We start from the raw sequence: 15,385 nt of genomic DNA on the forward strand, positions 1-15,385 counted from the left end.
AAGAGGCAAAGATCAAATGTGTTAATTACCTACACATTTGAAAGAGTGGAGCCTGACTCTGTGTGTGTGTGTGTGTGTGTGTGTGTGTGTGTGTGTGTGTGTGTGTGTGTGTGTCTGTGTGTGTATGTGCCTATATGTACCTATCTATAAATATGGATAGATAGATAGATAGATAGATAGATTGATAGATTGATAGATATGGAGATAAATAGATATAGAGATATAGAGATAGACATAAATGTTTTGGTATATGAATTTAACATAAACATGATATATATGTGGTAAGTCAATTACATTATTTTTATTTTGACCCAAATTCTTTGTCAGGTAACTATGACGTTTCTACACCAATGAATGTTTCTGTGCCCCTCAATTCTCAGTGTGATCATAGTTGTGCTTAGACCAAGAAGATGAAAGAAGAGGATTATGAAAAAAAAAAGCAATGTCCACTTATCCTTATGTGATTGGCTATTGTGATATGCCTTGCTAGACCATTGGGGACAAGAGAAGGGCAGGACACATGTGAACAGAGCCTGTGTAATTAACATCCCAACCAAGCTGGAGAACAGAGCTCTGGTGTGACCCCAAGATACATTAACAAACCTATCTGAGACAAGTCAAGCTCGGGTAAAACTAGAAAACACCCATTCTTAAGACTCATAAGCTAGAAAAATAAGAGGCTGGTGTAGTTATAGAAGTGGACACTAGAGGTAAAGATCTGTCAGGGAGGAGTGTGTGTGTGTGTGTGTGTGTGTGTGTGTGTGTGTGTGTGTGTGTGTGTTTAGTTTCAGTTCTAGGTGGCATGTTTTAAGCGACTAGAAAAGAGGTGAGGAATCATTAGGTAAATATGTCACCTAAGGTAATAGAAAAGACAGAGGTGCATATTCCTGACAAACTTAAGAAGTTGAGAAGAGAGACAACCAGGCAAAACACTGAAAGCAGCAGCTGTGTCTTGCCAGCTAGGTGTGACCCAGAACTGTAAGAGAGGCATGACTTTAAAAAACAAACGACCTTATTTGCAAAAATTCAGGTGGGATATAAATACTATGAGACTGGCTGATTGGGAAATAAAATCACTTTTTATCTCTAATTTCTCTAGCCAGGAAAATATTCACAGACTAAATGAAAAGATCACACCCCAACAGTGCTGTCAGTAAGTAGACCTCAGATAAAACCCAAGCCAAAGATGTAACCACGAGTCTATTTGTGAAGACCTCAGACAGGATCCAGCTAATCCCTGTTACATCTCAGAGATGGAAAGCCCTTAGGGCTCCTCTGAGCATAGTTCATAGAGGCCCAACACACCCAAACCATCAAAGGTTAAGTATGGAGAGGCAGGCTTTCCAGGAAGGTGAAAGCTGGCTTGACACATGGTAGGCAGTGAATTCAGATGCTCTGCAAATCCACAAAATCTTTGTGACAGCTCTGCTGGTCAATGTGTCAGCAACCCAGATGCAAAGAGACGGAGTGAGAGGGGACAGTGTTCCACACCATTAGACAGCTGACTTTCATACCTGGGTGCTATTCTGAACATGTTGTTCAAAGAGCCTACTTTCCAGCTCTCTCTTCGTATTTGGCAGAGAAACTGACAGAAACAGAAAGACACCTCAAGGAGCAGAACCAGGACAACAATGGACTCTCTAAGGAACATAACTTGAGTCTCTGGCAGGATCCTATTCCTGGCACAGGATAGGGAGACATGGTCATGTTTTCTCAGCAGGAGCTCAGAATTCCTGTCAAGCAGTGTGAGATTTTATTGGACAGGAGTTTGACATCTAGACAGGGTCAATGGGTCATCTCTTTCTTTCTTTCGATATCCTGGCTAGTTTTATGTCAACTTGACACAAGCTAGACTTATCTGAAAAGAGGGAATCTTGATTAAGAAAATGTCTCCATAAGATACAGCTGTAGGGCATTTTCTTAATTAGTGATTGATGGGAGGGTGATGTCCAGTCCATTGTCAGTGTTTCCATCCCTGGGATGGTGGTCCTGCATTCTATAAGAAAGCAGGCTGAGCAAGCCATGATGAGCAAGCCAGTAAGCACACCCCTCCATGGCTTCTGCATCAGCTCCTGCCTCCAAGTTTTAGCCCTGCTTGAGTTCCTGTCTTGACTTCCTTCAGTGATAGACTATGATGTAGAAGTGTCAAATAAACCATTTTCTCCCAACATGCTTTTGGTCATGGCATTTCATCACAGAAACAGAAACCCTAACTAGGACATTCATTTAGTTGGGCCAAGGGTCTGTCGATCTTATCTCCTTGAAGAACCAGCTTAGATATTCATTGATTCTTTATATTATTTTCTTTGTTTCTATTTCATTAATTTATGCTCTGATTTTTAGTATTTCTTGCCACCCACAAACCTTGGGTTTGTTTTGCTCTTATTTGTTCAAACTCTTGATTTCTACCATTAAGTGATTTTTCTGTGTTGTTTCTGATTTTTTAATGTAGGCACTTAAAGCTACAAATTTCCCTCATAGGATTACTTTTAATGTATCAGAGATTTTGTTATGTTGTGTTTTCTCTTTTATTTAATTCCAGGAAATTTAAAAAAAATTTTTTTGACCATTTATCATACAGTAATGAGTTGATTAATCTTTATGAGTTTGTGTGCTTACTAGAGACTTCTTTGCTGCCTATTTTAAGTCTTATTGTATCAGATAGGATATATAGTGTTATTTCAATTTTTCTAAATTTTTTTAATATTTGTTTTTGTCCTGGGTTGTTCTGTTTCAGAGAGGCTTCCATGGGCTCATGAGCTGCTGAGTAGAATGTCTTTTTTTTTTTTGGTGTTTGGGTAGAATTTTCTGTAGGTACCTGCTAAGTCCTTTTGATGTACGATTTCATTTAATTCTGATGTTTCTCTGTTTTTGTCCAGATGACCTGTCTATCAGAGAAGTGAGGTAGTGAAATCATCTACTCTTAACGGGTTGATGCTAATCTGTGTCTTTAATTCTAGTAGCACACTTTTTGTGAAATTGGATGCATCAGAGTTTGGTGACCCTATGCTTTAGATTATAATGTCTCCCTGATTAACTGTTCCTTTTATTAGAATGAAATGTCTTTTTATCTCTTCGGATTAGTTTAAGTTTGAAGTCTTGACCTGAATACATATTGAATACATACCCTTGAGCCTCATTGCAAACACCCCCACATAAATCTCTGGGCTTCTCACTCTGGCCACAGTTTTAACCAAAAAAAGGGGGGGGTATTAAATATTTGCTACTAAGATGCAAAGAAATGTGCAAGCAATTTGGTGAACTGGAAAGAAAGCATTCATTACTGCCATCATCTGGCATACATAACTATAGATGTCCAGGTCATGCTAAGCCAGACAGATTCCCTAGCAAAACACTACCTCATCTCTTTGTTCTGGAAGAGGTTTCTTCCATGAAGGCCCTAGAAATTTTTAAACAAAGAGACTATTGAAACAAAAATGGAGAGTTTGGGCTTGTAGCTTAGTGGCAGAATGCTTGCCTTCCATGCACGAAGTCCTCCTGTCATGGAAAAAGGAAGAGAGGGAAACGTGTGTGTGTGTGTGTGTGTGTGTGTGTGTGTGTGTGTGTGTGTGTGTGTGTAATGTCAAACAAGGAAAATCAAATTCAAAACAAATTAAGAGTGTTCCTGTGTTGATAGAGGTCAGATTCTGTGTTTAGAGTCAACCATATTTTTTTGCCTTCATGCATCTACTTCACACATAACATCCAACTAATAAGATTTAGGAAATTGAATGAAACAATCAACTGAAAATATAATCTGACAAACAGAACTTCTCAAAAACAAGACAGAACATGGGGACTCCATTTTATTTTGAGCATCAGGCGACTACCAAATTTTAAGCAACTCCCCATCCTCCTCAGTTTTTTTTTTTTATTTAAAGCAAAACTGGATAATAAATACACTGTCCACATCAGACAGAAGATCTATTGCAAATTGGTTTGCCAAGCACCAACCCCATTTTTATATAATTCTAGAAGAGTTGAGAGAGAGAAACTGCCTTACAGCCATCCCCAAATGTCAGCGGCAAACAGAAAAATTGGGTCGCTATTTGATTCAATCACCTATTTTCGTTTTTATCAGATTCTTGGGCTCTTGAGGGTAATTACCAAGCAAGGCAGCTTGCTGTTTGCTTCTGTTTGGGAAGAAGCCGATAGAGGATAAATAGTCTCAGTGCTTACTACCTAAGCTGATTAGCAAAGTTATCCAGACCACTCTCTTCTCTGAAAGCCAACTGGAGAGCACATAAATTTAACATTCCAGCCTCGTAAGGAAGCACTTGATTTCCCCATTTTCTTAATCTACATGCCGACAGGCACACGTGTGCATATGGCTCTGCTCCACCATTAAGCAATCTAGTCACCAGAAAATGGAGCTAATCATCCATTAATTCATTTCATTACTTTGCTGGAGGGTCAAAAAACCACAGTGTGTTCAGTCCTGTAAGACCAAACATAAAAGGAACCGTGTCCCAGAACACCTTGGTATTTGTAGTTATTTGTGTGGGCTTGGGGAGGAAGCACCTCAGATACAATTAAGGAAGCCTATAGTTTGATAAGACTCTGCACAGTGCATAAAAACTGACAATTACAACTCCCAGTAGTCTTTGGCTGATTTAATAAGATTTAATGAGTGTGGCAGTTGTGCATTCTAAAATAGAAATGGAAATGCATTCTGTGGCTCTGCAGGGAGATGCTGCCTTACCCCCTCACTCTCAGCTCGTTTTCCACTGCCTCGCTGCACCCACATCAATAATGACGAGTACTACAGGAGCCCCACCAATGCATTATACCCCTCTTACCTCCAGCTTTAAACCACTTCACTGTATCTCAAACCCTTTGGTGTCACTTGTCCTGTGAGTCTCACATCAGCTTTCTCCGAGAGGCCTGTCTCCAAAACAGAAATGACCGTATAGAGCATCTTCAGCCAGCAACTTTCACCCTCTGCCCACACTCAAAATCTTACTGTTGTTCTACAAAGCAAGAAATTCCTTATCAAAAAAACCCATCATGCATTTCACCAGGAGACAGAAGAGAAAAGGAAATTGGCTCAGCACAGACAAGTTTCTGGTCCCCCTGAGGTAAGTACGGCAGGCTGAGAGAGGGAACCAAGAGCCTGCAATGGAGCCCACAGTCCAGCTAGCAGACCATCTGAATCTCTTCCCTGGTCCCCCAGACTTATTGGGCTATCAAGGAACCGTAACACATTTTCTAACACTGTTGTGATGTTTAAGCCATAATTGGTGCGTACCCACTCAAGCATATGTTAATAATCACTAGCATGTCATTGTTTCAGATATTTGCATAGTGACTATCCACCACCACTACCACCACCCTGGCCCAGCACTTGGTCGGATAGGCCCTCAAAAAATTGGAGATACTGTGAAAAGCACCCAGGGAATGGATATGATGACAAGTCACACAGGCAGTAGAGATCATAAATAGATCATAATCTGAATTCAAGGGTCACCAAGACATCAATTTCCTCTACACATTAACGTGGATGAAGCTGAAAGATTAACCTGCTAGATAGAAGACACGAAGAGAAGGAGACTGTAACAAGCACCACAAAGACATTGATCATCATTCAGCACAGGGACCTAACACATTCTTTACACCTCCACTCACATTTTCCTTTTCCATCAAAATCTGGGAATAATTAGGAACTTAGGCCAAGAGGAGTCAAAGTGAGAGTCCTAGCTGGCTTGTCCCCCTACTTTCCGTGTTTCTGTGATATCCTGTACCTTATAAGAGCCTATGAATCTCATTATTCCAGTTCATCAACTAGGAACTCAGTCCCTCTGTTTTTGTTTTGTTTCTGATGAGAATAAAGAAAAAAAATGTAGTATAAAATGATCATAAAACACTGAAAGATAATCACTCTGCAGATACTAATCAACTCTTAATTGAAGATGAGAAATCTACAACCCAAATATTTACTTCCTCCATGTGTTCATTCATGTAGGAAGCATCTCCCAGGCACCTCATTCTCATCTACAACACTCATTTTTAAGATAATCATAATTTTAAAAAGAAAACAAAACATCTGACTGTCTGAATGAATAATAACAAATTCAAAAGCAAGGTTTAATTTTTTTAAAAAACAAGACCTGCTCCATTAAGACATAATTTATAAATCATATAATTTACTCATTTAAAATGTATAACTCATTGGAATTTTTTGTATTTTTATTGATTAAAAATTATAGTAAAGTAGAAATACTGTAAAATCCTTGTATTTCATTTTGTACCTTGAAATAGGGTCTCCCTCTACAGCCAAGGCTGGTCTGAAATTCACTATATAGCTCATGCTGGCTTTGGACTTAAGTCTTGCTACCTTAATCTCCCAAGTGTAGGGGTTCAATGTGCTGCCATACTCAACTTAGCTTTCCCTTTTCCATAGAGTTCCATGGTATTTATTACATTAGAAATGGAATGCACCCACCCAATTTGCAGAACTCTTTCCATTACTTCAGAGCAAAGCTCTTGGAGCATTAAGCATAAGACCCTCCCTCCCCAGACCCTGCAGTGCCTATTCTGTTTTGCCTTGTAATTTGCATAGGCTAGGTGTGCCATTCGACAATATAATACAGTAGTTATCCTTTTTACACAACAGTATTCTTTTTAACGATACAGCCACTAAGGATAACTGGAGGAAAGGGAATAGAGAGAGTCAAAAAAGGGGCAGGTCTCAGTGAAGGTGTAGGAGCGAGTTGGGCCAGGTAAGAAGTTCCAGAGTGACAGGACAACTAACCATTGCTGCAGGGGTCTTGGGGACAGTGAGACTGTCAAATGGGTCCCCACACAAGCAGGGTCTGATGGGAATTCCATTAAGCAAGCCATCACCCCTTCAGCACAGAAGGGAAGTCCCCTGAAAGTCTTCTTAGGCAAGCCTCTCATTTCCTAGCGCCCCCTTTTTTGTTAAAAAAATAAATTAATCAAGCTATGTCTCTAAGCTGTGTGTCTGAAAATACAGCATCTCAAGAAATTGTTCATTTCCACAACCACAAAGAGCAGCGGAACATAATGAATATTTTTCTGTGCCACACATTATTCTAGGAGCAGGGACAAGAGGGAGACATTCCAGTCTAGAAGGCAGACAATGAACGGGAAAACAAATAACAAGACAATTTCAGATATGAATTACTATGAAGAAGGAAGCACAATGATTGGCCAATTATGCAAGCAGGAGGCTCCTCACACATGCAGGGCTGGTGATTCACACTGAAGCTCCTCACACATGCAGGGCTGGTGATTCACACTCGAGGATCCTCACACATGTAGGGCTGGTGATTCACACTGGAGAATCCTCACTCATGCAGGGCTGTTGATTCACACTGGAGACTCCTCACACATGCAGGGCTGGTGATTCACACTGGAGACTCCTCACACATGCAGGACTGGTGTTCACGTTGGAGGTTCCTCACACATGTAGGGCTGGTGATTCACACTGGAGGCTCCTCACACATGCAGGACTGGTGTTCACATTGGAGGTTCCTCACACATGGAGGCCTGGTGATTCACACTGGAGGCTCCTCACACATGCAGGACTAGTGTTCACTTCTTTGGAGGTTCCTCACACATGCAGGGCTGGTGATTCACACTGGAGGTTCCTCACACATGCAGGACTGGCGATTCACACTGGAGGTTCCTCACACATGCAAGACTGGTGATTCACAGTGGAGGCTCCTCACACATACAGGACTGGTGATTCACACTGGAGGCTCCTCACACATGGAGGACTGGTGTTCACATTGGAGGTTCCTCACACATGCAGGGCGGTGATTCACACTGAAGCTCCTCACACATGCAGGGCTGGTGATTCACACTGGAGGCTCCTCACACATGGAGGGCTGTTGATTCACACTGGAGGCTCCTCACACATGCAGGGCTGGTGATTCACACTGGAGGTTCCTCACACATGCAGGACTGGTGATTTATGCTGGATAGACAGAGAAGAGCTCTGAAGATATGGTGCTTGAGATATAAGCTCAAAAGCAGGGTCTAGGAAAGCAAATGCCTAGGCAGAAAAGGAAATAAATCCATGAGGGTATAAGCTCGACCTATGAGAGAAGTTGGTACTAAGGCACAGTCTGCAGTTAGAGAGGAGGGAAGGGGGTCATGACCCCCGCCCCTCAGGAGTCACATATCAGATATCCTTTTATTTCAGATATTTTCATTATTATTTATAGCAGTAGCAAATTACAGTTATGAAGTAGCAATAAAATAATTTTACAGTCGGGGTCACCACAACATGGGGGACTGTATTAAAGGGTCACAGCATTAGGAAAGATGAAAACCACTAGGGTAGAAGATCTTGTTACCAAATCTCATTCTCCTTGGAATGACTTTATCCAACTTTAAAGCACTCTACCAGAGAGATCAAATATTCAATATACATTTTTTTTTATTATTTCATCTTACGGTTTCATATACACATGGCCTGACCATTGTTTCTTCACTCCAAAGAGGAAGTGATGTACTCAGCAAGAGAAGAAATAAATCATTACTGTAACTCAGAGTATGTCTGAATTGACTTATGGGCGAGAATGATGACAACTCCCAGCCAGAGGGGTAGAGACTCTGGAGAGCAGAGGATGATGGGTAGGATAGTCTGAGGTTACACTGAGAGGACCATCTCAGGGAATTGCAGGCAGGAGGCAGCAGGAGCAGGAGAGAGCTAATGGCCTGTCCTAGGCTGTGAGTGAGAATTAAATTTTATGACACACATACAACTTTTAAACATCTGTGCTGAGAAATACAAGCATCAAAAAGGAATTCACAAAATATGAATCTGGCAGTGGGTTCCCTGTAGTTGTAGGAAGGACGAATGAATCTGTAAATAGGTCCAAATAAATAGCTGATGTGATGGTTTAGTAAGTAAAGGCACCTGCCACAAAGCCCTAAGATCAGAGTTCTTCCCCCAGGACCCACGAGGTAAAAGGAAAGATCCAACCTTTCTTATCTCTTTAATTTCTCCCACTACTTCTTTTGTAATCACAAATGACTTCAAATACACTTTTCCAAAGAATTCTCACCAGTATTGCAGGGCATTTGAGCTCCTTCTGGTTCTTTGTTTTCTGATCCTATTGCCTTGCAGTCAGAGACGGTAGCTGAATAACACCAGTGCTTTAAAATTCGTCGAGATGCCTTTTGATGAACACACGGTGCGTTCTTTGAAAAGTTTCACGTGCACAAAGAAATCGTGTTCTTTGTCATGTGCAAATCTGTTTGTAAAATTAGACCAGAGTTGTCAGCTGTCGCTTCAAAACTTCTAAGATTTGTTTGGAAGTTTGAACCGTCACATTGCACAATGCCTCATCTCCTCTAGGGCCGTGTTCTGCGGCTGCTTCTAAAATTCTGGCTTCTTCGCTTTTCAACTTTGGAAACTGTGTGTCCCAAACACACAGTTTTCACCAACATGATTTCCCAGAGAACATTTCAATTTTATTGTTTGTGGCATGTTTCATTTTTTTCCTGATGGTGTTATTATTTGTATTTCTTTATCACTTTATAGTATTTACTTGTTACATATGTTATAGTCTCTTACCTTTCTGTCTCTCCCCCTTGTTCTCTAAACTGTTATTTCACCAATATGATGAAATTTCTGGTTTGACTAGATGTGGTGAGAGATGACTGTCATCCTAGCACTCAAGAAGTTGAGGCAGGAGTATTATAAGTTTGAGGCCTGCCTAGACTACACAGAGAGGGGAGGGTAGATGCATTACATAGAAAGACTGTCTCAAAAAAATTCAATTTTTTTTTTACTTTTATGTTTTTCATGTGTGTTCCATTCCATAAACTCCTCCTCCTACATGACATCAACAGCTCTAAAGCATTCTTGATGAAGATGACTTCACTTTCTTCAATCACCAGCTTTGGGGAAAGGAGGTAGGTAATTAAAGACTCATTGCCACAGAATCTAGGACCTCACTTTTCACTGGGGGCTCCTCCTCTGTTTTCTTTCTTTGAGTCATTACAATGCCCTGTGTAGCAGTTTATTTACTGCCTGTGTGCCAGCCCTATTGCAGGCCCTGCTGTTCAGACTCCAGAAGATTATACGTCTGAATTCAACTGTTCAGAATTCCATGTGACTGAAGTTCTGATCACAGAGGATTCTGTCCCAGCTCCTCCTGGCAAGCTGATGAGTGGGTCCTCTTTCTTCTTCAGGGCCAGACAGCACTTTCCTAGTCCTGGGTTCACAGAAAAGGCCAGCTGCTGCCCCCTGACTAGTGTAAACCTTACAGCTGTTTCCCAATCCCAAGCAGGTGTCAGTCACATCACCTCTGGTCCATACCCTGATGAGTTCAGTTCAGCTCTGCTCATCTCTAGAGACTTCTTACGTGATCCATGTAGTTTATAAATTATTTAAATGCTTCATCTAAAATTCTTTGGTATTTGGAATAGAAACCACTGATTGGATCTTCTCAATCAATCAACCTGGCTAGAATATTCCATTTGGTTTTTAAATCATGGAGTTTCTCTTGATATACAGTTAGATCATCCTGTACCCTGTGGCTATCTGAGTACATCTATTTTCAAAGGAGTCAAGAAGCCTCTTGAGCAAGTCCAATCTTTGTTGTATTGTAGCATTCAGAGTCTTAAGAGGCTAGCAGCAATAGCAATGTTGGAAACTAAATGGTGGTATGAACGTCTGGGCCCCAGGATGCTCTGGCAACTTTTAGGGAAAGTGTGGTCCTGGGAAATAAAATTGTGTGCCTTCTAAAAGAGATTGGAGCCCTTTGGGCAAACACAACCATGGGGCAAAGGCCCTCCACAAGAGCACCTAGAGAAGATGACAATTCTCAGAGAGAAAAAGCAGGGCAAGCCACAGCAGTGGTTTGTTCCAGGAAGTAGAATGGATAGGACATTGAGATGGCAAGTGTCAGTGTCTCAGGATCAGTACCCACAAAATGGGTCAACTGGTACCTGGCTGATGTTGTGTTTATTCAGTGTGTAATGCCATTAGAGTGCATTGGATACTGGGCATGTGACTTGTAGTAGGATATATGCAGAAAAACAAGGATCTAGGGGTTGAATGCAGGTGAAGTAGACCTAAGTATCAGTGGGACATGGCCTGAATTCTACAAATACCTGGGAGTGATGCCTTAGGGAAACACCCAGACTGACTAAGTGAAGTCCCACTGGGCCTCTGCCATGTAAATGAGAATGTATAAACTGATGACATGACCTCTAAGTGGTATTGTTAGGGAGAAGGTTTTTACTGTAGATATGAGAGAGAGAGAGAGAGAGAGAGAGAGAGAGAGAGAGAGAGAGAGAGAGAGAGAGCAGCCAGAAGCACCTGAAAGAATCCAGAGCAGAGAGAGAAAGAAGTAGACTAAACATAGCCAGCAGCCAGCAGACTGGACCCAGTCATGAGAAGAGCAGGAGCAGAGCAGAAAGAGAGGAACATAGAGAGAAAAGAAGGAGGAAGAGAGAGAGACAGAGAGAGAGAATACCCCAAATAACAGGATTATAAGGAGAATGAGTAGCTGGGGAAAGAAAAGCCCATGAGCTGGAAGGAGTTTAAGGTAGGGAGGAGATGAAAAGGGGTAGGATGCTAGTGTGGACTTTGGAATGTATAACAGGTACTTGTGATACTGAGGGAGACTGGAAGCCAGCATGCGTTTAGTTATGCTAATAGACATCACAAGATAGTCATTTGTCCCTACTGCCTTTTGGAATTTGGGGAAAAGGAGTTTCTTTTGGGCCTGACAAGAACTTCTAGTTTGTTTCTGTCGAGCTGTGGATTGAACCAGGGTTGTGTATCTGTGTGTCACAACCAAGGGCTCTACTGCTGAGCCGCATCCCCCAACTTGCAAATGGGATCTTTTGAACTAGGCAAGTTGAATTGCACATTATAAAGTGCCTCTATTGTACCAGAGATCAGGAAAGACACAGCATGAGGATGTGGTGGAGTATTTCAGGGAGATAAAAGAAACATTTACAGATACTGGAGAAGCCAGACAATTGAAGCTGAAACAGTAACACCGAATGGTCAGAAAATTATATCCTTCTACATCACCCTGTTACAATGTCAACGCTGCAGTACTTAAGAGCTGTCGTCCTTTGTATTTACAGACAAAGGAATTGAAACTTGACAAGAAGGGAGTAGATTAAGGCAACAATTTAGGCGAGATGGAATCATTCCGGAGCCAATGCTTGTTTGACTATTTTCCTGGGTCATTTCCCCAGGCAGTAACTATATCGTTCTCACACTCACAGCGTCTTGGTTATTGTCATCGGTGTTGTGTTTAGGATTTTGCAAATGCTTCTGTCTTACATGTTTAGCTTGTGGATAGAGGTACCTTATGCATCAAAATCATTGTTCTTTCTTTGGCAAGAAAGAGTTTGGGAGACACTTAATGATTATTTGTTTGTCTTTTATCTTTTCTCTCAGACCCAGTCACAAATTTCTTATGGATAAGGGCAATGTCTTTTTCCTGATAACTACTACCTGCAAAGTTTGAACTTGATAGTTCTTTATGAATAAATAAATTTTGAGAAGGGATTTTTGTCAAGAATTACTGAAAAGGATTTTTTAAGTATCTACCTTAAGTGAAGAGAATTACTTAATTCTGCCTTTATTAGGCTTCTCTTGTTGACCTAAAGCAACTCAGGGAGGAAAGGGTTTATTTTATCTTATACTTTCAGTTGACACTTTATTACTGGGAGAAGTTGGGGCAGGAACTCAAGCAGAGCAGGAACATGGAGGCAGGAACTGAAGCAGAAACCGAGGAGGAATGCTACTTACTGGCTTGCTCTCTACAGCTTGCTCAGCTGGCTTTCTCAAGTTATCCAGAACCACCTGCCCAGGTACAGGCCTGTGAGCTGGACCTGCCCTCAATTATCATTCATCAAGAAAATGTACTACAGACTTACCTACAGGGAACTCTTTTGTAGGCATGTAATCAGTTGAGAGTCTCTCTTCACACATGAGTCTAGCTTTTGTCAAGTTGACAGATCTAACCAGGACAGATTCTTTGGTCTCTTTCGTGATATTTAAAATACTTTCAGATTCGATACATGCTATTCATTTGCATCTGGTGGTAAAGGAGGCCACTCCCCTAGCATTTCAATATTAAGTGACAATTTTCCAAGCCGAAGAGGCTTGTTTTGTAAGTTCGTCTAGACCTTTCATCACTGATAACATTTCAAATTAAAAACTGCAGTGAGGCTAGAGATAGCTGAGCGAGCAGCTACATGCACGTAGCTGTTGGGGAATACACGATACACTGGGAACCCTGAGTTTGCATTTGCATTAATTAAATAAAATTAACCTTGGGTCAGGAAGCTTCATTAGCACCTGGTTGACAGAAAATAATCATAGAGCATTAGAGGACATCCAGGAGACGATAGAGAGACACAGGAAGTCACAGGGAGGGATTTGGAGTGGCACAGCATTTTCTCGTTTGGGGTCTTCTGTGGATGCCATCAAGGAGAGAGGGTTAGCTAGTTGTTACTCAGCCTCTCTGAGCTCTCAGGTTTTTCACCCTGGCCTTTGAATCTCAAGTCTTATTCATAAATAGAACGATGGGGACTTAGTTAAAGCTACCTTTAGCGGCAGCGACAGAACCAGTGCCTGCGGGGAGCCGAATTCACTCCAGGTTGCAGCCTGAGCAGCCAGGCTACTGCTAGAGAAGCAGGCCAGTAACTGCAGGTTTGCAATCGTTGGTTGAAATAGCAATAGATTAAGGAGCAGCCACTGTGCTGGACTTAAAACAACACACAGCCCTGGGTTTGTTCTTCATCATCACATAAACCAAGTGCTATAATCCAACACTCAGGAAGTAAAGTGGGGAGGGCTAAGGTTCTGGGTCACATCAGCTACACAGTGAGTTTAAGGCTGGCCTGGGTTACACAAAACTCACCTCAAAACAAAAATTTCTGACAGGTATAAATAACCTGCTTATGTGGACACAGAGAGATAGAGGGTTAGGGAGAGAGTGTATACCCTTCACTTTCCAGCACAGAGTTCCATCTGTCTCCCAATTCTCCATGTATTCTCTTTTCTCTACAGAAAACTCATCTATCTTTTCAGCAGGGTGGAATAAATCAATGTTTCTCAACCTGTGGGTTGCGACCCCTTTGCAGTTGAATGATCTTTTCACAGGGGTTACCAAAGACCATTGGAATACACAGCTATTTATATTACTATTCATGACAGTAGCAAAATTTGAGTCATAAAATAGCAAAAAAAATAATTTTATGGTTGGGGGTCACCACAACATGAGAACTGTATTAAAGGGTCACAGCATTAAGAAGGTTGAGAACCACTGGAATAAATGTTTCTAAGATTCAGTTAAGTATCCCAGCAGCCATACAGCAGGAGAACTGGCCTCTATCTGTGGAGGTTTTGCATAAAACTGCCAAAATAATACCATAAATATTTACATATATAAAAATACATGCACACATGTGTATATGCATGCATACATGGACACAGAGTTTTACAATACTGCTGAGGCTTGTTGTCATGGGAACATTACATTAACAGAAGCTTCGATTTTGAGCAACAAGGCTCTTTCATCTCTACACATTCATGAAAGCAGGGTTGTGTGTGATACCATCAGCCCCTGGTGGAGATCTGATCTGGTGGCAGTGTTCTATCAATAAGAGCACAACTTAGTCCTGCTTGCTACCCAGTGTGTGTTGGTAAAGTTGGACAGCCTCGATGGCTCCTTCCCAATCCTGCCCCTACCATTCTGGCACATAAGGGATCCTTGGCAAACAGGATGTTACCGTTTGCCTCATTCCAGCCAAAGGTTAAGTGGTAGTTCTGGGGAAAGCATCTCCTTGTGTACTAATGACTACAGAGAACTGGTTCTGTGGAATACAGTGATAGGCATGGGTGAGCCCACACCAGAAAGACAGCTACTGTGACATGCTCCTCCAGAGCTAATCCACTTCATCATACTGCAAGCTCTCCCTCCCTCAGCACAACTTCATTAGAACCACCCTACTCCTGAAATATTTTAAATAAAACCTTAACAGGTTTCTATTAAACTTGATAATGACATAATATGTTTCCATTAATTCTTTCATCTATGCTCACGGCCGCAACTCATTTAGTGTGTGTTATTGGAAATGCACAACTAATGATAACTTGTTTGCCTTCGAGGGCTTAGATTTCATGGCATTAAGTCAGAGATTATTTTCTCCCCTGGGTCAGTCTAGGCTAAGAATATTTTCAACAATGAAAATCATATTAATTAGAAAAAAATAGGCCAATTTTCCTTTTTGCCACCCAAACATCTCTGAACAGAGTGGCGCAGCACTTAAGGATCCGCATGTGAACTCAGTAGAGAGAGCTATGTTTATCTGGGAGGTGCCTCCAGCGAGGCAGAGTCTCTGCACTGAAACTAGCAAAGCAGTGTGGAAAAGACGG

Source organism: Peromyscus californicus, unplaced genomic scaffold (genome assembly GCF_007827085.1).
Source record: "Peromyscus californicus insignis strain IS unplaced genomic scaffold, ASM782708v3 Scaffold_19__1_contigs__length_69161282, whole genome shotgun sequence".
NCBI lineage: Eukaryota > Metazoa > Chordata > Mammalia > Rodentia > Cricetidae > Peromyscus > Peromyscus californicus.